The 5,811-nt window shown below is 47.1% G+C and overlaps 1 pseudogene; it reads right to left on the bottom strand.

The window, feature by feature from the left end:
• Positions 1 to 4,226: 4,226 nt before the first annotated feature.
• Positions 4,227 to 5,493, bottom strand: LOC102991126 (sorting nexin-15-like; annotated as a pseudogene).
• Between the last annotated feature and the right edge of the window lie 318 nt (positions 5,494 to 5,811).

The following is a 5,811-nucleotide window of genomic DNA, read 5'->3' as shown; positions in this document are numbered from 1 at the left end:
TGCCCCTAAGGGGAGTCCCATTTGCCTCCTGCTGCTCTGGGAGGCTCTCCAAGCTGAGCAAGTGGGTCTGATCAGGCTCATTTCAGATTACTGCCTCTGTGTGTGTTGGGTCTCTGAGCATGTGAGATCTTGCATGAGCCCTTTAAGAGTGGAGTTTGTTTCCTGTAGCCCTCTGGCTCTCCCAAAAGTAAGCCCATCTGTCCTTCAAAGCCAGTGGTTCTGGGGACTTGTCTTCCTGGCGCAGGACCCTGGGCTGGGGATCCCAATGCGGGGGCTCAAAACCCTCACTCTTTTGGGAAAACCTCTGCAATTGTGATTGTCCTCCTGTTTGTGGATTGCCTATCTAGGGATGTGGACCTTGACTATACTGCATCTCCACCCCTCCTACCAATCTCATTGTGGTTCCTTCTTTATATCTTTTGTTGTGGAAAATCTTTTCTGCTAGTCTTCAAGTTGTTTTCATCAATAGTTGCTCTGTAAATAGTTGTAATTTTGGTGCACCCATGGGAGGAGGTGAGCTCAGGGTCTTCCTACTCTGCCATTTCATCTGAAGCTAGCAAACTTTTAACCTTCATTTAGGCTCCGTGCAGAAATGGAAGGTCTAGTTCTGACTGGAGCCAGTCATGTTCTTTCCTTCCCTGGCTAAATCCTTCTTCTGGAGTGTACAATTTGATATAGAGATTCTTCTTCTGGAGACTACAACTTGACATAGTTGGATTACCACCCAATTTAATACTCTGCCTCTCAAATGTAGAAATGAATCAATTGCTCAGAAAGGTTTACAGTTGCTTCATATGACTGCCAGTTATACAATTGGCATGATTATATGATTACATGACAGTGAAAGAACTGGCAAAACTCAGAACTTACTGCTGCAGATTTTAAATGTTTGCAACCTAAAATCAAAACCATAAAATTAAATTTAAAGAGCATTTAAGATAATTAAATATATACCTTAAGTAGTACTAACAAGATAGAGCCCATACCTATTTTAGTTACCAAAGGTTAAAAAAATTTATGGGGAGATGTAAGTAGAAATCACCCAGTATTTCATTTCTAGTGAATCTCTCTTCCTCATTATTTAGTTTTCTTTACTCCAGGGTGGCTTCTGGATTTACACAGCATTTTATTCTGTTCAGCAGCCACTCGGATTTGATTGTGCAATCAGTACTCTGCCTTCGTTTTTCTACTGTCTGTAAACTACCTCTCTGGAGCAAACAAATTGGGTCACATGTGCTTAGCTGTAAAGCCGACAGCATATCACATCCTTCACGCAACGTTACAGAGATCGACCGTGTCAGAGCCCCAGCATAATCACGTGACTGCTGTTCTTATTTCTTCGTTTAGCAAGAAATGGCTTAATTTCCCCGTGGGCGGCTTTAACCCTTGAATGGAAATTGCCACAGCCTTAAAAAGGAGGGGATGTGCAGTGGAAGAGATGCACTTTGCTCACTCACCACTGTTCTCCCCTAAAGTGGTCAGCAGAACCATTCAATGCCAAGCAATCTAGGAATTTCTTCACACCCGCCCTGACAGCTGACTGGCTTGGACTGACTTCCTAACTGGGCATCCACTTAATAAACAGCGTTTTAACAAGTCCAATGCTGATGGGGAGGCAGACCGGAAACTGTGAATATCTCTATTTTTTCAAAGGGCAACTCTAAGAACTAGAGTCCTTGTTCAATCTAAAATAGCCCATTCAGATTTTAATCTTTAAATAGAGAATAAATATTATCATGAAGTTTTGTTCTGGGTTCAACCTCACAAACTTCCCCTCACCAAGGATGCCCCAGCTGAGTGCCTAACCTGGCAACAGCCTTCCATAGAGTGTCATTCCCTTGTGGCCAACCACTTGGTGGCAAGACTATTGCTTGGGACCTCTTCCAGCATGGAGGGGAAAGATTTCTCTTTGAAATAGATATGTGTCCTAGATATTGATCTGCCTTCCTTGTTCATAATGTTTCTGCCTTACTCACCATCATGGTGACTTCACTACACACCACATTGCTTCTGATCAAGAAGCTCATTTCACAGCACAAGAATTTCAGTAGAGGCCTAGTGCCCGCAGAATCCACTGGTTTTTACCACATACTCCATTGCTTAGCAGCTGCTGGCTTAGTAAGACAGTGACATGGCTTCATGAAGGTCCTGTTAGGCTACCAGTTAGGAGAGACACCCTGAAAGCATGGGGTTTTATTTTACAGGATGAAGAAACCAACATATGTGTGCCTCTCCTATAGGCATGGGTCCAAGAGTCGAGGTTGGAGTTAAGAGTAGCTCCTTACACTATTAGGGCTAATAATCTACTTATGGGAGTCTTGCTTCCATCCCTGCCATTTTGAGCTCTGCTGGTTTGGAGGTGTTGGTTCCTAATGGACAAATGTTTCAATTGAATTGGAAGCTAAGACTGCCAAATGTCTCTTTTGGTTTATTAAAGCCATTGAACCAACATGCAACCACCACCACTACCACCACCACAAATAACAACAAAGGAGGGTGGGGAGGAAGAAGAGAACTTTGGGCTTTGTTTATTCTCCTTTTTCTAGTTCTTTTAGGTGTGAGGTTAGATTTTTTATTTGAGATTTTTCTTGTTTCCTGAGGTAGGCTTGTATCACAGTAAGCCTCCCTCTTAGAATTGCTTTTGCTGCATCCCATATATTTTTGGATTGTGTGTTTCTGTTTTCATTTGTTTCCAGAGAGAGAGAGAAAGGTTCTGGGAATTCAGACACTTTAGGAATAAAGATTTGGGTCACCTCACCAGGTAAAGAATTGTGACCAGCTGAGGTTCTTTCTGAGGGCAAAGAAAAGATGAAATGGGTAGTGGAAGATGGAAGAAGATTATAAATATATCTTTGCAATTAGTTACAGAAATGAAGACTAGAGCAGCTACGCATATTTTCTTCCTTTCTTGGTGTGTGTATATATGTGTATGCATTTGTATGATATGTATTATAAATTTGTTTATGTAACAATTTTCTTCTCTTTTCCTTACCTTTATTTTTTATTATTTTAAAATTTTATTTATTTATTTATTTATTTATTTATTTATTTATGGCTGCATTGGGTCTTCATTGCTGCACGCGGGCTTTCTCTAGTTGTGGCGAGCAGGGGCTACTCTTCATTGAGGTGCGCGGGCTTCTCACTGTGGTGGCTTCTCTTGTTGCGGAGCATGGTCTCTAGGTGCACAGGCTTCAGTAGTTGTGGCACGTGGGCTCAGTAGTTATGGCTCATGGACTCTAGAGCACAGGCTCAGTAGCTGTGACTCACGGGCTTAGCTGCTCCGCGGAATGTGGGATCTTCCCGGACCAGGGCTCGAACCCGTGTCCCCTACATTGGCAGGCGGATTCTTAACCACTGTGCCACCAGGGAAGTCCCTCCTTCCCTTGAATATTCTACTCAAGTTTTGTTGGAGGCTAACTTTACAATTTATTCACTAGAGAATAGAATATTCAGATGGCACTGAGTTGTGGCGAGCAGGGGCTACTCTTCATTGAGGTGCGCGGGCTTCTCACTGTGGTGGCTTCTCTTGTTGCGGAGCATGGTCTCTAGGTGCACAGGCTTCAGTAGTTGTGGCACGTGGGCTCAGTAGTTATGGCTCATGGACTCTAGAGCACAGGCTCAGTAGCTGTGACTCACGGGCTTAGCTGCTCCGCGGAATGTGGGATCTTCCCGGACCAGGGCTCGAACCCGTGTCCCCTACATTGGCAGGCGGATTCTTAACCACTGTGCCACCAGGGAAGTCCCTCCTTCCCTTGAATATTCTACTCAAGTTTTGTTGGAGGCTAACTTTACAATTTATTCACTAGAGAATAGAATATTCAGATGGCACTGTGACCAAATTTGAGGAATAATTAAAAATAATTTTATTAATTTATTTTAATTATTATTTTATTTTTAATTAAAACTCTTTGGGGAGCTTTGAATTCATTATTTTTCCCATTGTTGGTCCAATTACATCTAGAGATGGCCCCTAGAGTTATAAGACCAGGAGACAGGGGCCAGGCACCAGGGAGAGGAGAAGGAGGCGGCTGGCAGTACTGGCGTCCTGGGGAAGGGGCCACTCCTTCTTCAGGCAGGAGTTAGGACAGGTGCAGGAGCAGGATTGCCTCTGACGCTTCAGCTAGTTGGCTGCCTTCCTCACACCCTCCCTGAGGGCAGGGGATGGGTCACTGGGATCTCCCTGAAGCAGGATGTGCACCCCATCCCGGTAACCCTGCAGAGCTGCAGGGTAGGTGCTTGCCTTCTTCTCCCGCAGCCCTGGGTGATGAACTCTGTAGCTTGGCTCAGAAAGGTGGTGGCGGGCCCTCCTTCCTTTTCCTCTCCCTGCCTTCCTGTTTCCCAAGGTCCCTGGTCCAGCCTTTAGGACTCTGCATCAATGCCAACTCACTTATGCAGGTAGGACTGAGGCCTGAGCCTTCTTCCTTGGAAAAGGGGTCCAAGAGGGCAAGTTCAGCCTTGGTGTGCGGGGCTCGGCAGGGGCACGGGACGCCTCCTTGCTGCTCCCACAGTTAAAGATGGCGGGTCTGGATGGTGAGGGCGTGGCGTGGGGGATGGTCCGTTGGCACCTCCAACACGTCGAGGCACCGCCTCTCCACGCCCCTCCTTTCTGCGGGGGAGCCGCTGGTGCAACTAGGACGCATCAAGGCCCCAGGGCCGGGGCTCATCGAGAGGGCGGTACGGGGATCAGAGAGGCTGGCAGGATGTGCCGGTCCCTGGACACTTCGGAGGACCGTGTCACCTCCCCACCCCGGAAGAACTCCTTAAGTTGGGGGCTGTCGCTCGCGGAGATGTGCACCGTGAAGCGAACCAAATCCTCAGGCCCCTTTCGAGGCTTCTTGATCACCGAAGCTTTGAACCGTCAAACACCTGTGCGCGGGGAGGGTCGGGACCCGGGGGAAGCACGGAACTCGTGGAGGAAGCGGAAGAGGTTGGGTGGAGGTTGTAGGCCGGGTCTCCAAGCAGCTTGTGGAAGTTGCTGAATCGCAGAGATGGATACCACCAATGTTGGGACTTTGCATCTCATCATTTTCAGGTAAGGATGAGACTGTCTTCCTTTGTATGAAGTAGAGTGGTGTCTCGTTAGAAACAGAGTTGTGTTTCCTGTTGCGTGAGAGTTCAAATATGTATAGAAAGGGTGTGTATGGATGCTGCGTAGCCCAAAGGGTGGCTAGTAGCCAGTATTAAGGGCTTCTGGCTTAGCTTGAAGCCCTCCCTTGTGGTGCTAAGGTTGCAACACTTCAAACCGTATTGAGGTTTTGCCAGCTGTTCCCTGTTAGATTCCGTTAACAAGGGGCCCTAGAGAGAGACTGTGCGCTGAACGGGAAGAAGGGATTGCTCCTTTCTGTTTACTCCCTCAGCTGCTAAACTTCTTCCTGTTACAGTGAGTGTCGCCTTATCCTCACTTCTTCGGCTTTTTGGCACTGGCAGTTTCTTTCTGGAGCAACAGCTGGATCCAGTTTGCAGTTTACCCAGCATGTGCAGAACCAGGCTCATTACGCCCCCTCTGAGACATTAGCGCCACCTGACGTGACCCTCTGCAGAGGGCAGAGTTTCAGCTCCACCCAGCCCCTCCCCAGCTTTTAAGCTTGGGTAGTTTCAGCCACTTGGCTCTTATTCCCTCCAAACCTGAGTTTGCTACTTCCCCTGCTGTCTTTGTGTTCTGATTCCCTTTACTGTCACTGTTACCGAACCAAACTTGGGTCTGCTTGCCCGCGTGCAGTAAAGCCAATCTACTGACACACCACACTGGGTCGTGGTGAAGGAAAGTGCAGTGTTTATTGCAGGCCAAGCAAGGAGTCCAGGCAGCTAGTG

The sequence above is a fragment of the Physeter macrocephalus genome, chromosome 8 (genome assembly GCF_002837175.3).
Source record: "Physeter macrocephalus isolate SW-GA chromosome 8, ASM283717v5, whole genome shotgun sequence".
Taxonomy (NCBI): Eukaryota; Metazoa; Chordata; class Mammalia; order Artiodactyla; family Physeteridae; genus Physeter; species Physeter macrocephalus.
The sequence above is the reverse complement of the archived record's forward strand: the minus strand, read 5'-3'. Positions and strand labels throughout refer to the sequence as shown.